Source organism: Microcaecilia unicolor, chromosome 9 (genome assembly GCF_901765095.1).
Source record: "Microcaecilia unicolor chromosome 9, aMicUni1.1, whole genome shotgun sequence".
NCBI classification, from domain to species: Eukaryota; Metazoa; Chordata; class Amphibia; order Gymnophiona; family Siphonopidae; genus Microcaecilia; species Microcaecilia unicolor.
This window is the reverse complement of record NC_044039.1, coordinates 6,127,636-6,150,523: the sequence shown is the minus strand read 5'-3', so window position 1 is coordinate 6,150,523 and position 22,888 is coordinate 6,127,636. Positions and strand designations below refer to the sequence as shown.

Below are 22,888 nucleotides of genomic sequence, written 5' to 3'. Positions count from 1 at the left end.
TAGCGAACTACAAAACTCTCAAAAAAGAAGCAGCGTTAAGAGGTGCAGAAAACCCAGGGCAGGTTAAGGCATGCAAGGCTGATCCAAGCCTCAATACCTGCTAGAAGTTGAAAAATCATGGGGGAAGTTAGGGACTCTTCACACCTCCTTCAACCATTTGTCCATTGAACTCCTACTACCCCACTGGGATCCAAGAACTATGACCAGAGGACGGGCTACTGTGACAACACAGGGGTCTCCCAGCTCCATGCAAGCGAGCCTTCTCCGGAGTAGCCCCCACACTCTGGAATGCACTGCCTGAAAGGCCCCGCCTAACACAAGACTACCTCTACTTCAGGAAGCAGGTGAAAGCTTGGCTCTTCAACCAGGCCTTTAATGGAAGAAGTAACTAACTTGTTAGTCTCACTCACACACACAAGGATTGACTCGGGCTGCACATACTGCAGCGGGACATGTTTATCCACTCCTACCCTAGCTGAAATAATATTTAACCATCTCTCTGACCTCATGTGCAACTTTCTTCAAATCAGTCACCTTACTTTCTAATTCTTCCTACTTTCTTACTCATCTATATGTTACAACTTTGCCTTACCCTTCTCTACCAATTATAATGTTCTAGTATATATTGTGTTGTCATTGCAAGTAGTATACCATGCCATACTTTGTATTTTTAAAATGTTTTTACTGCAGTTAATTGTCTATTGCTCATGTTTGATCTATTCTTACTCTACACCGCCTTGATTAAATTCCTTCAAAAGGCGGTAAATAAATCCTAATAAATAATTGCCTAAGATAAGAATCCCAATTCATTCCTCCCTTTCCCAGATCATTATCCTTAGATATGGCTTGTGTTTCTGTAGCTCCCATGGAAAGCTGCCTTGAGAACCGTCAGCCCCTCCTTGATGGAAAGGAGCCTACTACTACTACTACTATTTAGCATTTCTATAGCGCTACAAGGCATACGCAGCGCTGTACAAACATAGAAGAAAGACAGTCCCTGCTCAGAGAGCTTACAATCTAATAGACAAAAAATAAATAAAGTAAGCAAATCAAATCAATTAATGTGAACGGGAAGGAAGAGAGGAGGGTAGGTGGAGGCGAGTGGTTACAAGTGGTTACGAGTCAAAAGCAATGTTAAAGAGGTGGGTTTTCAGTCTAGATTTAAAGGTGGCCAAGGATGGGGCAAGACGTAGGGGCTCAGGAAGTTTATTCCAGGCGTAGGGTGCAGCGAGATAGAAGGCGCGAAGTCTGGAGTTGGCAGTAGTGGAGAAGGGAACAGATAAGAAGGATTTATCCATGGAGCGGAGTGCACGGGAAGGGGTGTAGGGAAGGACGAGTGTGGAGAGATACTGGGGAGCAGCAGAGTGAATACATTTATAGGTTAGTAGAAGAAGTTTGAATAGGATGCGAAAACGGATAGGGAGCCAGTGAAGGGTCTTGAGGAGAGGGGTAGTATGAGTAAAGCGACCCTGGTGGAAGATGAGACGGGCAGCAGAGTTTTGAACCGACTGGAGAGGGGAGAGGTGACTAAGTGGGAGGCCAGCAAGAAGCAGATTGCAGTAGTCTAAACGAGAGGTGACAAGGGTGTGGATGAGGGTTTTGGTAGAGTGCTCGGAAAGAAAGGGGCGGATTTTACGGATGTTGTAAAGAAAGAAACGACAGGTCTTGGCGGTCTGCTGGATATGAGCAGAGAAGGAGAGAGAAGAGTCAAAGATGACCCCAAGGTTTCGAGCGGAGGAGACAGGGAGAATGAGAGAGCCATCAACAGAAATAGAAAACGGGGGGAGCGGGGAGGTGGGTTTGGGGGGGAAAATGAGAAACTCGGTTTTGGTCATATTTAGTTTCAGGTGGCGTTGAGACATCCAGGCAGCAATGTCAGACAAGCACGCTGAAACTTTGGTTTGGATGCAAGGTGAGATATCAGGGGTAGAAAGGTAGATTTGGGAGTCATCAGCATAGAGGTGGTAGGAAAAGCCATGGGATGAGATTAATGAACCAAGGGAAGAAGTGTAGATAGAAAAGAGGAGGGGACCAAGAACAGAACCCTGAGGTACACCGACAGGCAGAGGGATAGAAGTAGAAGAGGATCCACCAGAGTGAACACTAAAGGTGCGGAGGGAGAGGTAGGAAGAGAACCAGGAAAGGACAGAGCCCTGGAATCCAAGTGAGGACAGGGTATCGAGAAGTATGCTGTGATCGACAGTGTCAAAAGCAGCGGAAAGATCAAGAAGAATGAGGATGGAATATTGACCTCTGGATTTAGCCAGTAATAGGTCATTGGAGACTTTAGTAAGCGCAGTTTCGGTTGAGTGGAGAGGGCGAAAACCAGATTGTAATGGGTCAAGAATAGCATGTGAGGAGAGAAAATCAAGGCAGCGGCGGTGAACAGCACGCTCAAGTAATTTGGAGAGAAAAGGAAGGAGGGAGATGGGTCGGTAATTAGAGGGACAAGTAGGGTCAAGTGAAGGCTTCTTAAGGAGAGGTGTGACCACAGCATGTTTAAAGGAAGCAGGGACAGTCGCAGTGGAAAGTGAGAGGTTGAGAATGTGACAGATAAAAGGAATAAGAGTAGGAGAGATGGCATTAAGAAGGTGGGTGGGAATGGGATCAGAGGAACAGGTGGTACATTTTGAGGAAGAAAGGAGAAGTGTAGTTTCCTCAATAGTAACTTCAGGAAAGGAGGAAAGGGAATGAGGGGAAGGAGAGAGAGGGGAACGGACTAGTGGAGGGAGAGCTGGTGAGGTAGAGAAAGCAAGGTTTATCTTTTGAACCTTGTTGTGAAAGAATTCAGCAAGGGTCTGAGGAGATAATGAAGGGGGAGTTGGGGGAGGGGGCACCTTGAGGAGAGAGTTCAATGTGGTGAAGAGAAGTCGAGGATTAGAGCCAAGAGAGTTGGTCAGTTGGATATAATAATCCTGTTTGGCACGTAAAAGAGCAGATTGGAAGCAGGTCAGCATGAACTTAAAGTGTAAGAAATCAGCAAGGGCCCGAGATTTCCGCCAGAGGCGTTCGGCGGAGCGGGTACAGGAACGTAGGTAGCGGATATTAGAAGTCAGCCAAGGTTGGGGTTTTGTACGCCTTACAGGGCGGGTCATCAAAGGTGCAAGAGTGTCTAAGGCAGAGGATAGAGTATTGTTGTAAGAAGAAACAGCCTCGTTGACAGACGTGGATGGTGCCACAGTAGAGAGGAGGTTTGAAACATGGGAGGATAGAGATGAAGGGTCAATGTCGTGAAGATTCCTAGATAAATTAGATAGGATAGGACGGGACTGGGAGGGAGGAGATTTAAGTGTGAAAGTTATAAGATGGTGATCAGAGAGGGGAAGATCGGAGGCAAGGAAACTAGAGGGTGAACAGTTGGAGGAGAAGATGAGATCAAGACAGTGACCATTTTGATGAGTGGGGGAGGTGGAGCATAGTTGGAGATTAAAGGACGACGTTAAAGCGAGTAACTTGGAAATATAAGAGTTGGAAGGATCATTAGCAGGAATATTAAAGTCACCAAGGATGAGAGAGGGGGAGGAAGGATCATGGAAGAAGGCAAGCCAGGCATCAAAGTCACTGAGAAAGGATGAAAGGGACTTATCAGGGGGACGATAAATGACCGCTATTCGAAGAGGCAGAGGAGAGAAAAGGCGGATAGAGTGGACTTCAAAGGAGGAAAAACAGTGAGATTGAGGTGGAAGAAGGGGTTGAAATCTGGAGGAGGGAGAGAGAAGTAGTCCAACACCGCCCCCACGGCCAGCAGAGCGAGGAGTATGTGAAAATAGATAACCGCCATGGCACAGGGCTGCGACTGAAGCAGAGTCATCAGGGCAGAGCCAGGTTTCTGTTATGGCGAGCAGATGGAGGTGACGCGAGATAAAGAGGTCCTGGATATAGGGGAGTTTGTTACAGATAGAGCGGGCATTCCATAGGGCGCAAGAGAAGGGCAGAGAAGAGGAGGGGAGTAGAGGAATAGAGATGAGGTTAGAGAGGTCACGGTGAGATCTGTAGAGTTTGGATAATAGTTGGTGAGGAGGGCCAGGATTGGGATTGATGTCACCAGCTGAGAGTAAGAGAAGGAGTAAAAGAGAGCGGAGGAGAGTAGGAGAGGTGTGGCCACGAAGGATGATCCCAGCCAATAGCGTCTTCAGAAGCATATCGAACCAGGAAATGAGAAGTCCATAAACCAATCACAGGTCCCTCAGTCAGGAATAAAAACATGACTTTATAAGTCAGGAATGTAACACAGGGATATGGTTTTACTATACAAGGTCCTAAATTATAAAAAAAAATGTTTCTCTAATAAGATAATGGTGATTACACAGGTTACCACAGGACATGAGCAACTATGCACCTCATTATGAATATGTGATTATCAGCCGCCTCATGTTCTCGTTATCAAAAAATATTAACAGAGTAAAAGCCACTCTATTTACAAAGGCAACATGATTATCAGTGACTCTAAAGTACTCCAGAGGACAGTAACTTGCTCTTAAAGAGCTGAAACTGGCAACCACCCAATGAATGCTGAAGCCCGAAGCCAACCTGCGGACAGGGGATGTCAGGCAACAGATATGAGATTACAAGATACTAGGGTTACACCAGTGGTCTTCAACTCATCCCTCAGGATCCTCCAGACATTCTAGTGTTCGGGATATTGACAATGAATATGCATGAGGTACATTTGCATACAACCATGGCAGTGAATACCTGTCTTTTTCATGCAGACTCACTATGGATAATCTGAAAAACAAACTATTTGGGGACCACTGCGTTCAAGGAGGTTAGAATGAGAACAGGAGATGGCATGACGTCAAAAAGTTGAAGCCGGCTCAGCCCTGCCTCCCCCGGGCAGCTGTCATCCCCGTACACTCAAAACAAAGCAAACAAACCTATCAGCTGCTGCATCCATGTTGCTGTTCTTTATTGTTGCCAGCATTTTTATTTGATCTCACTTATATTTTCAAACATGCTGGGATACATATCAGTTCAGTTGGAAGTAGCAGATAAATGGAACTAGATTTTGGAACTACTAGTGTGTATGATATATTTACATACACTTTTGATAGTTTATACCCCTGACGCAGCCTGAGGGCGAAACGTGGCCACGTCGGGTATTGTTCCAATAAATACATTTGATTCCACTGCTTTGTTGTTTTTCATCTACTCTTTGGGGTTCTACATGGAATGTTGCTACACTTTGAAATTCTGCATGGAATCTTGTTATTCTTTAGAATTCTAGAATCTTGCTATTCTTTGGGGTTCTACATGGAATGTTGCTACTCTTTGGGGTTCTATATGGAATGTTGCTACACTTTGAAATTCTGCATGGAATCTTGTTATTCTTTAGAATTCTAGAATCTTGCTACTCTTTGGGGTTCTATATGGAATGTTGCTACTCTTTGGGGTTCTACATGGAATGTTGCTACTCTTTGGGTTTCTGCCAGGTATTTGTGACCTGGATTGGCCACTGTTGGAAACGGGATGCTGGGCTTGATGGACCTTCGGTCTGTCCCAGTATGGCAACACTTATGTACCTGGGATTCTGAATGGAATGTTGCTACACTTTGAAATTCTGCATGGAATCTTGTTATTCTTTAGAATTCTAGAATCTTGCTACTCTTTGGGGTTCTACATGGAATGTTGCTACTCTTTGGGGTTCTATATGGAATGTTGCTACACTTTGAAATTCTGCATGGAATCTTGTTATTCTTTAGAATTCTAGAATCTTGCTACTCTTTGGGGTTCTATATGGAATGTTGCTACTCTTTGGGGTTCTATATGGAATGTTGCTACACTTTGAAATTCTGCATGGAATCTTGTTATTCTTTAGAATTCTAGAATCTTGCTACTCTTTGGGGTTCTATATGGAATGTTGCTACACTTTGAAATTCTGCATGGAATCTTGTTATTCTTTAGAATTCTAGAATCTTGCTACTCTTTGGGGTTCTACATGGAATGTTGCTACTCTTTGGGGTTCTATATGGAATGTTGCTACACTTTGAAATTCTGCATGGAATCTTGTTATTCTTTAGAATTCTAGAATCTTGCTACTCTTTGGGGTTCTACATGGAATGTTGCTACTCTTTGGGGTTCTGCCAGGTACTTGTGACCTGGGTTGGCCACTACTGCAAACAGGATGCTGGGCTTGATGGATCTTTGGTCTGTCACAGTGTGGCAATACTTATGTACTTATAAGTCAATTCCTAAGATCATTTCACTCAACCAAGCTTCCCCAGAGGAACAACATTCTTGCCTGTCTTCTCCATTGCAGCATGGCTGCTCCTCATATCTGTGCTACAGATATTTAAGAAAATAACTTTCACTTCCCGACTGCTGACTCCCATCCTAGAGCACTCTGCTTGCTACAGCTACACCACAGAGAGGATTAGGTCAGGAGCCGATAAAAGACTTTACTCCCGTCACCATACCGTCTCTTACAGAATGCATATGTACCATATTTGGATTAATACATGGTAGCCCACTGCAAACATTTTCTACATCCATTTTTGGAAATGGAAGAAGTCTGAGAAGCTCACAGCAGTTCCTAATTTGTGGATTGCAGAAGGCTTACAAGGAACTACAAGATGAATCAATGTTAGGAAAATGAGTGCCACACGAAGCCGTTGGGCGATGGCATGATGGAATTTTGGACACTTAGAGCTATTGAAAGCAGACCATTTGCCACACTTACAGGCTGCCCAGTAATAAATTGGGGAGAGAAGAGGAATTCTTCAAAAAGTCAGAATTTTGAGGGATCTGATCTAGTGGTGGAACATCAGATTTTTGTCAGGATACCGTAAGAGATCTGAAAGGAAGGAAACACTTGTTTGCAGGGAAGGAGGTCTCCCAGTTGAACATATCACACAGAAACACAGAGCTGTACCTCTCAGCCTCCAGACGCATTTCTTCACGCTTTTGCCTCCTGAGCTCTCTGCGGCGTTCAAAATCATCCATGTTCCTTGTTTAAGGCTCGCAATCACCGAGGATTGACCCTGCAATTGAAACATAAAGACAGAGAAGCGTCAGGCAGTTTGCTCTTTGCCAGCCGTCCTTGCTTGTTGGGCCTGGATATTACTTGAGGGGGGCGAAGGATAAGGCATTGCATTGGTTGCTTGCACTGGCCCTGAGAGCTTTGCTAACACCTAAGCATTCTTGAGAGGGACATCTGGAGTCCAGAAATGGGAGATGTTGCTGCTTCTCTCTGGAAAACTGGAACATCTATTGATCAGTATCTGTGTTCTCTAAAGTGATGGACAGTAGGAACTTCGCATGTCAGTGTTTAGACAACTCTGGCATCTCTCACACCCCACTTCCCATGGTCTCTCTCATAACCTTTCCATCTCCCTCTTCCTCCCTTCCAACTCCAGAAGTATCACTCATACTCTGAGCCCCTTCTCTCACTCATTTCGACAATGTCACACTCATTTTAAGGCTCTCTCACTCTCACACTCTAATCCACTTCTCTCACTCATTAAGAGTATCTCACACTTGTTTGAATGCTCTCTCAAAGCACTCTCTGAGCCCCCTTCTCTCACTCATTTCAAGGCTGTCTCACTCTCACACACTTTGAGTCCTCTCACTCACTCATTAGGAGTGTGTCACACTCATTTGAAGGCTCTCTCGCTCTCACACTCTCTGAACCCCTTCTTGCGCTCCTTAGAACCTAGGTGTCAGTGCTCTGATTCTGATCATTGCTTTCATGAAGAACACCTAAGATGAGAAAAGCCCAATGGTTGAACCTGTAGGAAGAAATCTAAGCACACCTTCCCGTGTCCTTCCCTCCCCTATCCCTTTCCCTGTACCTGCCTGTGCTCTGAAACCTATGAACATACTTTTAGATACCGAGCAGAGGGCACTTTTCCATTCATAAAATTTACACCGCTTACTAGTCTGTTACTTGAGAAAACTCCTTTGAAATCTCTCGCATATTGCCTCCTGTCTGTCAAGATCCTTTCAGAAGCCCCAAAGAAAGAGTATGATTTTATGCCAATTTTTTTCATTTGTCATTTCTGTCATTTGACACTTATGTTTTTCTAGATTTCCGCCCTGGACACACTATCCCCTGGATTATATATAGGTCGTGAGAATTTGGGTACTGATCCCAGATCTGCATGCAAACTAGTTAATGAGCCATTATCAATCAATAGTTGGTGTCAGTTGGCGCTCTTTTGTAATTAGGCATGGATCTGCCCTATTCTATGCCTTCATTTTATTTTATTTGTTACATTTGTACCCCACATTTTCCCACCTATTTGTAGGCTCAATGTGGTTTAATTAGTACCAGAGAGGTGTTTGCAGACTCTGGAGTAAACAAATATAATGTGATGTTGTGGTAAGATAAGGTTCATGTGAAGGGACCACATAAAGGAATCGTGTAATGGAAGAGTAACCATGATAGCATTTACCAAAAGTCCCCTCCCCCACATCTGTGCCCTTGGATAAAATCAAACCATGGTTGTTAAGATAGCCAGGAGAAAAAGACCCACTGGGCCTTTGGGAGGATTTTTCATTGGGTTTCAGAATTCCTTACTCTGGTTCAATAGAAAGAGATTATGCCAGGAATGCAGCATCTGTCTGGCGTTTATCCCCCACAGTGCAAGCCAAAATAGATAAGGAGATCGAACTGGGTAGGGTTGCTGTTCCTTTCGCATGCAAACCTTTTGACAAGATGGTGGTATCTCCACTGGCTCTGGTGCCTAAGAAGGCATGTTCTGTTCAGTATGCTTCTTATGATCAGACATGGCTCTGGTGCATCTCTCGTTTCAAGTGGGTGCTGTTCACAGAGCTGGCTCTGCAACCAGAGTTTTTTTTTTTTGGGGGGGGGGGGGCGGAATGCTTATCCCAACGATCCAACATAAATCCCCACACCCTGCAACACAACATAATCAAAGATCGTACTGGACAATTTACTATCCTCTTTCCCCTCAACCCATGATGCCTGATTCACCTCTATCTCATTTGATCACAGCACAATCTTGTATTTGTTAACAACCGACTTGGCGAACGCCATTACGGTACTAAGTAAGCCACATTGAGCCTGCAAATAGGTGGGAAAATGTGGGCTATAAATGTAACAAATAAATAAATAAATTTTGAGCTCCAAAATAGGAGGACTGTTGCGACACTCCATTGCACCTGGTTGGCTCGGGTACCCTAGCAATTTTGAATGTTTGTGTTGACCATTTGACTTTATAATAAAGCTGCGAACAAGTTGTTACCATTTTGAATTCAAGTGTCTATGTGGTTATTGCATCATATGCGAAACATATTAGGGCAAGACCACAGTGTCACGGCTACCCGTGTTACTCCCTAAAAAGATAATCCTGAGATTATACAACCAAGTTTATTATTTTTTTATTTGTTGCATTTGTTTCCCACATTTCCCCACCTTTTTGCAGGCTCAATGTGGCTTACATATTACCGTTAACGGCGTTAGCAGATTGCCAAGACCTGTCGTTTCTTTCTTTACAACATCCGTAAAATCCGCCCCTTTCTTTCCGAGCACTCTACCAAAACCCTCATCCACACCCTTGTCACCTCTCGTTTAGACTACTGCAATCTGCTTCTTGCTGGCCTCCCACTTAGTCACCTCTCCCCTCTCCAGTCGGTTCAAAACTCTGCTGCCCGTCTCGTCTTCCGCCAGGGTCGCTTTACTCATACTACCCCTCTCCTCAAGACCCTTCACTGGCTCCCTATCTGTTTTCGCATCCTGTTCAAACTTCTTCTACTAACCTATAAATGTACTCACTCTGCTGCTCCCCAGTATCTCTCCACACTCGTCCTTCCCTACACCCCTTCCCGTGCACTCCGCTCCATGGATAAATCCTTCTTATCTGTTCCCTTCTCCCACTACTGCCAACTCCAGACTTCGCGCCTTCTGTCTCGCTGCACCCTACGCCTGGAATAAACTTCCTGAGCCCCTACATCTTGCCCCATCCTTGGCCACCTTTAAATCTAGACTGAAAGCCCACCTCTTTAACATTGCTTTTGACTCGTAACCACTTGTAACCACTTTGCCTCCACCTACCCTCCTCTCTTCCTTCCTCTGCACATTCATTGATTTGTTTGCTGTATTTTTTGTCTATTAGATTGTAAACTCTTTGAGCAGGGACTGTCTTTCGTCTTGCCCCATCCTTGGCCACCTTTAAATCTAGACTGAAAGCCCACCTCTTTAACATTGCTTTTGACTCGTAACCACTCACCTCCACCTACCCTCCTCGCCTCCTTCCTGTACACATTAATTGATTTGATTTGCTTACTTTATTTTTTGTCTATTAGATTGTAAGCTCTTTGAGCAGGGACTGTCTTTCTTCTATGTTTGTGCAGCGCTGCGTACGCCTTGTAGCGCTATAGAAATGCTAAATAGTAGTAGTAGTAGTACATGGTGTGAATGAATACAAGGAGATACTGTGGTAGATAAGGTACATGTATGGTAGGTACAATTGGGGGGAATTTAGGGAGGGAGGGGGGAGGAGTCAGATAATGTCCATTACGTTAGCAGAAGGTCTGAGAGTTTAGGCCCCTCTCCCACACGCAAACTGGCTTCCTGCAGCGCCGTGACAGGGGTGGACATCAAGAATTCAGACAAAATTCAGAGAAAGTAATGAAACACACATGACGCCGCTTGCCTTTGTCTAGAGCTGCTGAGGAACGAACCGTCTGTACATGTCAGACAGAGCAAAGGATCAAAGAAGAGGAAGGGAAAGACAAGCAGAGAGGGCAAGACCACCCAGAAGGAGGTTTGCACTGGGAATGAAAATAGCAAAAGCCTTCTGCTGTTCAGTCCAGTGAGCGCCTCACCTTCTTTGTCCTCAGCGCTCAGCTACCACTTTCCTCTGCAGCTTGTCAGCCTCAGGTTTCCAGTCCAGGAAATCAAGCCCACCAGCCGTCTCTCACAGCCCCCAAAGCCGAAAAATAGAAGGAGCACCAGAAAAGGGAAAGTGGCATTGTTTACAGAGCTGTCAGCAGTTAGTTAAGGTTAAGCTCAGCCTGGGACTCTGGCGTTTAAGGCCTGTGAAGTCAGTTTCCTGTGCAGAGCTGGAAGGCCTCTGCTTCCTCTGCCTGAATCACACAGAGGTTCATGGAATCTCTCCCAGCCCTTTTGTGCAGACGGCACCAGACACTGAGATTAAAAAAAATTCCTGCTGATTCTGACATAAATGGAAAATCATTTTTTATGGCCTGTATCTCCAGAAGTAGTTTGGCCTCCTCCATGCAGAAGTGTGCCTTTTGTTTTCTAACCTCATATTTCCTCCTGCTTAGAGCACAGTTAGAACCAGCAGCTGGGATCTGGCACCCTGAGCTTCATTCACAAGTACCTGAGAACTCTTCCTATCTCATAATCCTTCCTAATTTATTTTAGTACAGCAGCCATTGCAGTGACAATCCTTGACCGCTCCATGGCTGCTTTATGCAACCCTTCAGTCAAGGGCCCTAAATTCCACCACTAGGTGTCACCCTTGCACAATGACTCCCTTGCCCCTGTGCCTCTGCCCTATCCCATAGTGTGCTATTTCTTAATACCTTGGTTTACTGTTTGAGCAGTAGCGTAGCCACAGGTGGGCATAGGTGGGCCGGGGCCCACCCACTTAGGGCTCAGGCCCATCCAACAGTAGCACATGGTAATGAAAATGCTGCTCTCCACAATACTGGCACCTTCGCATGCTCAGTTTTCAGCACATGCCTGCTGCAGACTACCAACCAAGGTGGAGACTGGAGAGAAGCATTTTCCCACCAGCTGAGATATTTTTTTGGTGTGGGGGTGGGGGAGAGAACATTTGGTGCCCACCCACTTCTTGCCTAGGCCCTCCCAAAATCTGCTGTCTGGCTACGCCCCTGTGTTTGAGTCTTGTTTGTACATGTCCTATTTTTATTGTCCAAATATACTACATTTATGTTTATGGCCTGGAAGCTTTTTACTGCTCACTTCAGAGTTTCCAGCTCTGAGAGCCCCTGTCCATCTTTGGCTAAGGTACTATTGACCTTCCCAGGTTACTCCCCCCAGCCAGTCACTGCTGTACTAATCCTTAGTTGAGACAGAGGGACTGCTCCTCCCTGGTCCCAGTAGAAGCACGGATCAAGTTGAACTTTAGGTCAGGACAACCTGTCTCTCTTGTGTTTGGGAGAGGGGGGGGGGGGGGGGGGGACGGGCTTAGGTTTGACAGGTCCGGGATAAAATCTCGGACCTGTCAAACCTCTTCAGTGGGTCTCCCTCATTCCTCCCTCCTAGCAAACCTTAACGCCAGCTCTGAGCTGGTGTAAGGTTTGCAGCGGTTCCAGTGCCCTTGTTTGGCACACTGCCTGCTGATCATGAGGGATGAATATGGGAGACCCTTGTTTGCATGCACTTGCATGCAATTAGCATTCAGAGTCGGCAAGCACGTTATTACAGGTGCTCACTGGCTCTGATCATTGGGCAGGCGCTTGTATGGTGCTATTAGACTCTAGCTATTAGACTCTGATCATCAGCCCATCAGGGGCTGAGTGCGCCCCCCCCCCCCCCCCTGCAGCGTCTGACACTTGAGATGGTCAGATATCCTCACTGGGAATCTGAGCACAAAGGTACCAGGAATAAAAAAATCAGAACAGCAAACTCTGCAGCATGTAAGAAGGACCAACCCAGACCTGGTCAAGCCCTTTCTACCCCAGCCACAGGCATGACTGGAAGTGCAGGTCTGTCTACGTGGTGGACAGTAGGCGTAGGCAGACATAGGCTGCGGTAATAATATTATTAGAATAAAATTCATTTATAGTAATAGCAATAATAGAGCATAATAATACAACATCCGTGTAACAGAAATATGAGACAGTGTCATAACTTAAGGGGTCCTTATACTAAGCTGTGGTAAAAAGTGGCCCTTATTGGGGGGGTTTCCTGTGCACTAAGGCTGTTTTTACTCAGCTAGAAAATGGTCAATTTTTCATTTTAGGAATTAATGGCTATGCGCTAATTTTGCTAATTTAACAAAAATTATCACCATTGGTCTGACCCAGTATGGCTACTCTTATGTTCTTGAGTAAAAAAATCATAACTTTTCATCTTTTTGTTTTGAGATTCTGCATTATAGCTTCTGGCACATGGACTCTTGTTTCAATGATACAACTTGAGTCAAGTTTCACCCAGCGACAAGCTCCTAGTTCCACTACTGCAGCCCACAGAGCAGTCCGGAACTGCCAAGGAACAATTTTTACTCTCGATTACTGCAGACAAATTCCAGAGCCCATGTCTTGAAGAGGATCATCCATCCAGCCCCAGAGCAGTTCTGTGATGGGACACTAGGTTTTAAGATCCAAATCACATAAACTGTCTTTACAAATCAATTCAATCACATACATATTCCTTTTAGATCAGAAAATTCTGCTTAACTTCTCAAAAGTTTTGCATCCATCCATCTGTCCTGTTTATTAATCTGACGTTTACCATGTTTCAAGAAAAACTCTGTTTCAGGTTATGGTTATGGTGAATTCTATTTGATATATACCACCTTTCTTAAAAATAAAACAAAAATGCTTTACAATCCAACATCCTGGGAAATTGAAAGGACAGGAGAAATCTATGCCTTGTTCATAGGATTCATTAACATCCCAGTCCAATATATCCCATCAGGTCCTTTTGGGGGGTGTTCTGTGCTATATGTGGATATATCAAGAAAGGAGCTGATGCTACCATTTTGTCTTTTATCTATTTTTTGTTACATTTGTACCCTGCGCTTTCCCACTCATGGCAGGCTCAATGCGGCAGGCACTGGAGGGTTAAGTGACTTGCCCAGAGTCACAAGGAGCTGCCTGTGCCTGAAGTGGGAATCGAACTCAGTTCCTCAGGACCAAAGTCCACCACCCTAACCACTAGGCCACTCCTCCACTGTTGCTACTATTTGAGATTCTACATGGAATGTTGCTATTCCACTAGCAACATTCCATGTAGAAGTCGGCCCTTGCAGATCACTAATGCGGCCGCGCAGGCTTCTACATAGAATGTTGCTAGTGGAATAGCAACATTCCATGTAGAATCTCCAATAGTATCTATTTTATTTTTGTTACATTTGTACCCTGCACTTTCCCACTCATGGCAGGCTCAATGCGGCTTACATGGGGCAATGGAGGGTTAAGTGACTTGCCCAGAGTCACAAGGAGCTGCCTGTGCCTGAAGTGGGAATCGAACTCAGTTCCTCAGGACCAAAGTCCCCACCCTAACCACTAGGCCACTCCTCCATCTTGAGAAAGTGAGATAGTGGAAGCAGCAAGAAACACAGAGGAGCAAAAAGAACTGGGATGTAATAAATTTCCATTTTTGTCCTTGTTTGATTTTCTGACTTTGACTGATAAGCCACCTGACATCTTAGTACTAAGAGATTACTTACACACATAACTTGTTAGGTTAAGGAACCTCTCAGGTCATGAAAAAACCATCCTGCTCACCCTCTACCAGGAGAGTAAGTCCAAAACAGCTTACAAAAAAAGTATGTATGAACGGCATCTACCAAATTTATGTTAATATCGCAATGAAAAAAATGACGTGTGGCCCAAATGAGCACGATTCTTTTAGATCAAGAAACCTTTGGATTCTAACCTGGCCATTAGATTGCATCCAGTTCTCACAGACAGAACATGGGCTGTCTGCAATCCTAAATGTACCCCTAATTTCTGCTAAATCAGGAAACCGGGTTTGCAGAAGAATTTTAATTGCAGGAAGCAACCATTGTTTCATGCAATTAAGATCATTCAACCTCATCAGTAGACTGTTGCAAGACTCTAGCTTCAATAGCAAATGTGAATAGATTCATATGGCAGGAGCATCAAATTCCAGTCAGAGGGAAAGGATTTCTCAGTGGATGACACGACAATGTCTACATAAGGCAGCACAATGTAACCTGGTAAAATGGCACACTGGCAGACTGGTGCAGTGGCATCTTGAGGGGAATTTAAATAGCCTCATTTTGCACTAACTGAACACAAGCATATTTAGGAGACCTTTTACTAAAGCTTAGTATGCTTTAACGACATTAACGAGTGCTAAGGGCCCCTTTCATTAAACCGCGTATGTGCCTACGCACGCCCAACGCACACCAAATTGGAGTTACCACCCAGTTACCGCGTGGCCCTGGCGGTAATTTCAATTTTGGCGCGCGTCTGAAAAATATTTTTTATTTTCTGGCGTACATAGCGGACACTCGCCAAGTGGCATCTGAAACATGTAGGTCATTACCACCCAAATTCTTTACCGCTAGGTCTATGGCTGGCGGTAAGGTCTCAGACCCAAAATGGATTTGTGGCCTTTTATACCGCAGACTATTTTTCAGCCACCTTTGTGAAAGGACCCCTTATAGTGCCTTAAGCCCATAGATATAAAATAGGATGTGTAGCATTTAGTACACGCTAATTCCATTAGTGTGGGTTAAGCTTGAGTCCTTTACAAAGCAGCAGTAGGCTATCGCATGTGTAATGCGTGCCAAATCGATACTACCGCCCAGTTAGCATGCTCACCCGGTGGTAATTTCGAAGTTGGCGTGTGCTGTTTCCCACAGTAGAAAATATTTTTCTATTTTCTACCACAGTGGGCGTTCTCGACGGTAATCAGCAGTGCGGCCAAATTGGCACACACTGCATGATTGCTGCCAGCGGCGTAGCAAGGGCGGGGCGGTGGGGGCGGTCCGCCCCAGGTGCACACTGCTGGAGGGTGCAGAGAGCAGCCGTGCGCCTCTCGGCTCCGCTGGTTCCCTGCTCCCTCTGCACCAGAACAGCTTACTTCCTGTTCCGGGGCAGAGGGAGCAGGGAGCCAGTGGAGCCGACAGGCGCGTGGCTGCTCTCTGCACCCTCCAGCAGCCAAGAATGCACCCGGGGGGGGGGGGGGGGGCTTGATGCACCAGGAAGGGGGGTGTCATTGCGCCGGGGGGGGGGGGGGGGTGTCATGCTGCACCCTGGGGGGACGGATGCTGCTGCACCCGGGGGGGGGGGTGCACAGCGGCGATCCGCCCCTGTGGCAGCCGACCTAGGATCGCCACTGATTACCGTGTGTGTAGCATGTGAGCCCTTACCACTAGATCAATGGGTGGCGGTAAATATCCACATACTACTTTTCATTTTAGCGCACAGCCATTTCCTGTCCCCATTTTGAAAAAGCCTTTTTCCCAGCTGCAGTAAAAAATGACCCAGCGCGCGCCAAAAACACATGCTTATACTACTGAAGGCCACTTTTTACCATAGCTTTATAAAAGGAACCCTTAGGGAAGTCCAATAAAAAGGAATTACTCGTATGTCATATGTTGACCTTTACAGGATGGGCACACAACGAAAAGTGTTAGTTCATTTTTGGTTGATTTGGCTTTTTTCCCCGATTTCTGATATTTAAATTTTTTTTTAATATGTCTTAAAAATTTTAATGCAAGCTAGTCAAATCGCATCTTCATTCCTACTGATCGCTAACAGGTGCACATCCCTATTAATCTTTATTTTCATGTTGGTTTTAGAAATCTAATGCTTCCACACAAAGCAGATAAGCCCTCGGGGCCTGAAAGATCCCATCTTGAGGTGTGAAGAGCAGACTGTGTGATCTCACAAGCAAACGTGCATCAGCATTTCTGGATAATCCTTAAAAGTAATCATAGCCTGAGGGGAAGATTGTTTGCTCCAGGACCAAAGCACCTGTTAGAATTCCAAAACCTGAAATTCTTCCCCATCCCAACCTGCAAACCTGAATCCTACTCGTATGAAAGAAGCAGATTTGGAACAGTGGATGACCAACAAGTGTACGTCTTTAATACCAACAAGCACACAGCTCTAATAAGTGTTAATATTTCTGGAGAACAGCAGAATGTGATTAATTTCCAGTAAATCTCTGATGAACTTAAGGGGTAGTGCTTTTGTGATATGCTTTTAATATGCAAAGTATTTCAAAGCTTGTGGAAATGGGCTGTTTGAAAGTTAATAACCCTCGGTGTTGTCCTACAATCAGGGCTTTTTTGAGGGAGTACTTGGGGGTACTGAGTACTGGCACCTTTTCCATTGTCTGCTAAAATTGACCCGTGGACCCCAAGTTTTAATGAAAGAGCTCAGGCTCTACACACCAATTCTGCCTTGTCATAGATTCTGTGACTGGTTGCAGGGGGTCTGGCTATTGTGGGGTGGGTCCCTCAGTGATCACCCCACCCCTGAAGGGTGGCCTAGCATTTGAGTACTGGAACCTTTTTTGCTAGAAAAAACACACTGCCTACAATACGCGTCCCGATTTAAAGACGGACGTCCTTCTCTTTTCATTGGTCTCCAGCCCAGACCTGTCAAACAAGTGCGGGAGGATTGTGCTGAGTGCATGCTCAGGCACAATTCTCCCGCACTTCTACCCCATCATCAGAGATAATTGCGCTGCTTAAATTTGCATGCATTATCTCTGATCATAGGTCTAATAGCGCCCAGCGCTGTTCCAGCGCTATTTTAGAGCTTTTGATCATCTGCCTGCCCTGTAGGCTACTCCTCCACTCCCTTGCTGCATGCTAATAGATTTTTTTCACTGCAAAAGCAGGTTAACAGGACCGTGAGCTGTTACAACACTCTAAACTGCACATTAACAACTAAGCTCAGCAAAAAGAACCCCATAGTAATAAAGTTAGCTCCCATTAAGATGTGTTAATTTACCATTAACTTGTGCTATTTTAGCACAGGTCCAGGTACGCATCACACCATGAGCCCTCCAGGAGTAGCAAAAAAATATACTGTACCCAACTGTACACCACTACAATAGCCCTTATGCCTTCAGGTGTCACCTATATGTGGGCTCAGTAGGTGTTTTGTGGTTTGGGGGCATTCATACTTTCCACCAGTAATGTACCAGTTAGAGTGGGATATGGGCCTGGGACCTGCTTGCTGTTCTAAGAAGAATGACCATTATACCTGAAGCAGTCATAGAGCCTGGTAGTTCTGTCACTTTCACCTTTTAGGGCGAGTGGGAGGGGTCAGTGACCACTGGAGGATTAAGAAGGGGTCATGTCTTTATCCTTCCAGTGGTCATCTGGTCAATGGGCACCATTATGGAACTTAGGACCCTGTTTACTAAGGTGAGCTAGCGTTTTTAGCGCGTGCTAAAAATTAGCGTGCGATAACTGTGGCATATTATGGACATCTATACGGTTAGCATGGCTTAGTAAACAGGGCCCTTAGTTGTTATTGAAACAGGTCTAGCCAGAAATGTCCTATTCTTTGCCCTGGACATTTTTACAATGTTGCAGAAAAATGTGCAAATTGTAAGCCCACCCTAGCCCTGCCCAAAACACACGCCTCCAGCAGGCCCCCTTGAGATTTAGAGAAACTGAATAGAAAAATGTCTTAAAAATGAGTTTCAGAAATAGCGATTTGGACATATTTGCGGAAAAAATTGTCCATCTGCCACTATGTGTCAATTTTTTGATTTTTTTTTTGTCTATTTCGAAAATAAGCCCCACAGCGAGTACGCATTCCATAACCATTTTCTCCGATATATGTAATTCCTTATGTTATCTTAAAGAAAAACAAAGAAATCTTTGCATGAAGGAATCTGTGAGAACTTGTTTGAATAAGAGTTGTGTTTTTCTTCGTATTTTAAACAATACATCATGACAACTCTGGCCTTGCAGGGAACCATCACATCTTTTAACAATTCCACAACGTTTTTTCCTATGAGCTGTGCGAATCTGGAGATGAAATATTTTACTTATAAAAACAGTGCAAGTGGTCTACTAGAGCTCATTCCTCATCACACAAAATAAATTGCAACCACTGAAACAAAAAGTCAACAAAAATACAAGAACAGAAATCCTTCCAAGAGGATCACAATGTAGAAGATGGAATCAAAACAAAACTTAAATGTCTTTCACACCTCAAAAAAGGCTCAGAGGGCTGCAACCTGCAAAGAGCGGCAAGTACAACCCTAAACAAAGACACTGATAGGCAGATGATCAAAAGCAAACGCCGACACTAGAGGCTGTTAGCGCCATACTAGCGCCGGCATTTGCTACTGCCACATGATCAGAGCCCTCTAGCGCGTGAAACAACGCACTCTAGGGCTCTTAGCGCAAGTAGCCAGCAAATGCATGCTAATCAGCGCTTAACGCATTCATCCCCAATGATCAGCGTCCAGCGCACCAAAGATTGGGTCGCTGGCCGCGACAAACCCTACGCCAGCTCTGAGCTGGCGTTAGGGTTTGCAGATCATTGGGGAGGAATGGTGAGCCCTGTCCCCATTTCCCCCTACAGCAAACCTGCCAGCGAGGGCAGTTGAGGACGTCCAAAATTTGGACATTTCTGTGACGGGGCAATTAAGGACGTCCAAAAGTGGATGTTTCTATGAGAAAGACGTCTTTCTCAAAGAAACATCCAATTTTGGACATCCTTAACTGCCCAATGCAGAAACATCCAAAATTTGGACGTCCTCAACTGCCCCGTCGCTATACCTCCGACACCCCCTTGAAATTTGGCCGTCCCTGCAACAGGGCAGTTGAGGACGTCCATCTTCCGATTTAAAGATGGGCGTCCTTCTCTTTTCATTGGTCTCCAGCCCAGACCTGTCAAACAAGTGCGGGAGGATTGTGCTGAGCGCATGCTCAGGCACAATTGTCCCGCACTTCTACCCCATGAGCAGAGATAATTGCGCTGCTTAAATTTGCATGCATTATCTCTGATCATAGGTCTAATAGCGCCCCGCGCTGTGTTTGGAACAGCGCGGGGCTTTTGATCATCTGTCTGTGAGGGCTGTAACATGCATAGACTGGCAAGTACAACCAGTGGTGTACTGGGGGTGGGGCGCTGGGGGCGGTTCACTCTTGGTGCAGGGAGCAGCCATGCGGCTGTCAGCTCCGACGGTTCCCTGCTCCCTCTGATGTTACTTCCTATTCCGGGGCAGAGGGAGCAGGGAGCCGACAGTCGCGCAATTGCTCCCAGCACCCCCCCCCCCCAGGAGATAAGAGCAATGCACCTGGGGGGGGGGGGGGGGTTGGAGGTGATGCGCCGGGGGGGGGGGGGGGGTCGCAGCAACGATCCACTCTGAGTGGCAGCTGACCAAGGAACACCACTTAGTACAATCTTAAACAAAGCCTCAGAGGGTGGAGTGGAAGGTAAATAGTACCATGTTACTTTATGTTCCCCAAATAGCCTGCTCCTTCCCAATACATTCAACAGGTGAATAAGGATTAATACCACCTCTGCTCAAGGCTTCAATAAAAGCTGCATAAGATGAGGATATGGGAAACCAATATGGGGACCAAGGAGAAGCAGAGAGGGAGAGGGGATAGGACAGATATAAATAATAACCCATAGGAAGCAAACCTTTTCTAGAGAAAATACATTCTAAAACAATGAGGTTCGGAAACCAAAGAAAGTTGATAGCGGGGAAAAAAGACAGCAGCCCCTAAAACAGATGCTTCCCATGATAAAAACCTATATGGCTGAAGAAAGGGATCTTCAGACATAGAGCACTGGGTATATGTTGACCATTGTTAGTGCTACTCCTCAGTTTCCATCATAGTATCTCATTCTTATTGACAAATGAAAATGTCCACCTCGAGAATCAATAGCATATAAAAATGTGTCTCTCTCATCAGAGTCTCCAAGGGTAATTCCAAACAAAGAGACCTTGTAATTCAAGTGAAAATTACATCAAGCTCGGTGACTCACATAACAAACGATGATCCCAATCATGTGAAGCGAATTTTTCAAAAGGACGCCCAACTCAGAATATGGACGGCCAAGTCTGTATGTCAGATACGGAAGGTCATTTCCCATGTATTTTCGAACAGGATCTGCTGACATACAGGATATTCTAAAATACTGTACATAAGAAATGGATGTCCAAGCGCTGGTTACCTTTCCTGCCTGGTTAAACCTTTTTCAATATTGATCTCTCAATTTTCAGCTGAAAATTCATTTTAATTTAGGAACTTAAAATCTATGCTTATAAATAAAGGCCAAGTCCAAATGAGTCAAGAAATGTTGCTATGGATAACTTTAAGGGCCCTATTTACTAAGCTGCACTAAAGGTGTACTAGTGTTTTTAAAAATTAGCGCACGCTAAATGCTAGAGACACCCATAGAAATATATATATTTATTTATTTATTGCATTTGTATCCCACATTTCCCCACCTATTTGCAGGCTCAATGTGGCTTACAATATTCCGTTATGGCATTCGCCGTTCCAGAGTAAGAAGATACAATTGGTGTAGCATGGAATACATGGATGGCAATATAGTAAAAGATACAGTTGGTGTTCCTTGGAGTGCATGGATATCAATGTGGAGACTGAGCAAACAGATATAACGAGAAAGTGATCAAAGCATAGTTGAAGTGGTGATGTGTTGTAATTAAATTATTGCTCATTATGGTATGCTTGTTTGAATAGATAGGTTTTCAGAGATTCACGGAAATTGATTCGCTCGTAATTTGTTTTTAAGTTCCGTGGCAATGCATTCCACAGCTGTGTGCTCATGTAGGAAAAGCTAGACACATGTGTTAGTTTATATTTTAGTCCTTTACAGCTGGGTGTCTCTAACATTTAGTGCACGCTAAAAATGCTAACGCACCTTAGTAAGCAGGGCCCTTACAGTGTTACTGGAAGAGACCTGAGAAGCCTTAGGACACACCAAAAAAATGTGTCCAGTCACGACTCAAGATCTTTTTCATTGTTTGAAACCCTCCGTTTTTTAATATTGTGCCAATTTTTGGAAAAAAACGTCCTCTTATTCAATTTTTCACTGATTTTTCGCAAAATATATTTTAGATTCTTAAGAAAGTCCTAATCAGAGCCATTTCTTATGTTCCAGTGCATTTTTTCTAGCGTAAAAGGTGCCGGTACTGAAATGACAGGCCACCTTTCAGGGGTAGGGTGATAACTGAGGGACCCACTCCTCCTCCTCCTACTTATCACTTCTATAGCACTACAAGGCATGCGCAGCGCTGTACACCATACACGAAAAGCCAGTCCCTGCTCAAAGAGCTCACATTCTAAATAGGACAGGCAGACAGACAGAACAACTAAGAGGTAAGGGAATTAAAGAGGTGGGGATAAAAGGATACAGGGCAAGTGAGTAGTGGTTAGGAGTCAAAAGCAGCATTAAAGAGGTGGGCTTTTAGCCTGGATTTGAAAACAGTTAAAGACGGGGCTAGACGTACAAGCTTGGGAAGTCTATTCCAGGCGTGAGGTGCAGCGAGATAAAAGGAACAGAGTCTGGAATTAGCAGTAGAGGAGAAGGGGACAGACAAGCCAGATCTATCTGCAGAGCAGAATGCATGAGGGGGAACGTAGGGAGAGACAAGGGTGGAGAGGTACTGGGGAGCGGTAGATTGAATGCACATAGGTCAGTAAGAGAAGTCTGAATTGAATACAGAAACGGATAGGGAGCCAGTGAGGTGACTTAAGGAGGGGGCTAACGTGAGCATAGCGACTTTGGCGGAAAATGAGTCACGCAGCAGAGTTTTGGACTGATTGAAGAGGAGAGAGATGGCTAAGTGGGAGGCCGGTGAGAAGTAGGTTGCAATAATCTAGGCGAGAGGTGATAAGAGTGCAGATAAGGGTTTTGGTAGAGTGCTCAGAGATGAAGGGACGGATTTTGCTGATGTTATAGAGAAAGAACGACAGGTTTTGGCAATCTGCTGAATGTGAGCAGAGAAGGAGAGAGAGGAGTTGAAGATGACCCCAAGGTTACGAGCTGATGAGACAGGGAGAATGAGAGTGCTATCCAAAGAAATAGAGAAAGGGGGGAGAGGAGAGGTGGGTTTAGGGGGAAAGATGAGAATAGCCAGGTCCCCTGCAACCAGTCACAGAATCTATGACAAGACAGAATTGGTGTGTAGGGCCTGAGATCTTTCATTAAAACATGGGGACCATGGGTCAATTTTAGCAATGAAAAAGGTGCCAGTACTCAGTACCCACAAGTACCCCCT

At 45.1% G+C, this 22,888-nt stretch overlaps 1 long non-coding RNA gene across 1 annotated transcript in view; it reads right to left on the bottom strand.

Moving 5' to 3' along the window:
- Positions 1–6,876: 6,876 nt before the first annotated feature.
- The window catches only part of LOC115477918, a 125,694-nt gene continuing 109,682 nt past the window's right edge, over positions 6,877–22,888 (bottom strand). The window contains exon 3 of the long non-coding RNA XR_003943399.1: positions 6,877–6,980. This is a non-coding gene — a long non-coding RNA (uncharacterized LOC115477918). The remainder of the gene's footprint in view (positions 6,981–22,888) is intronic.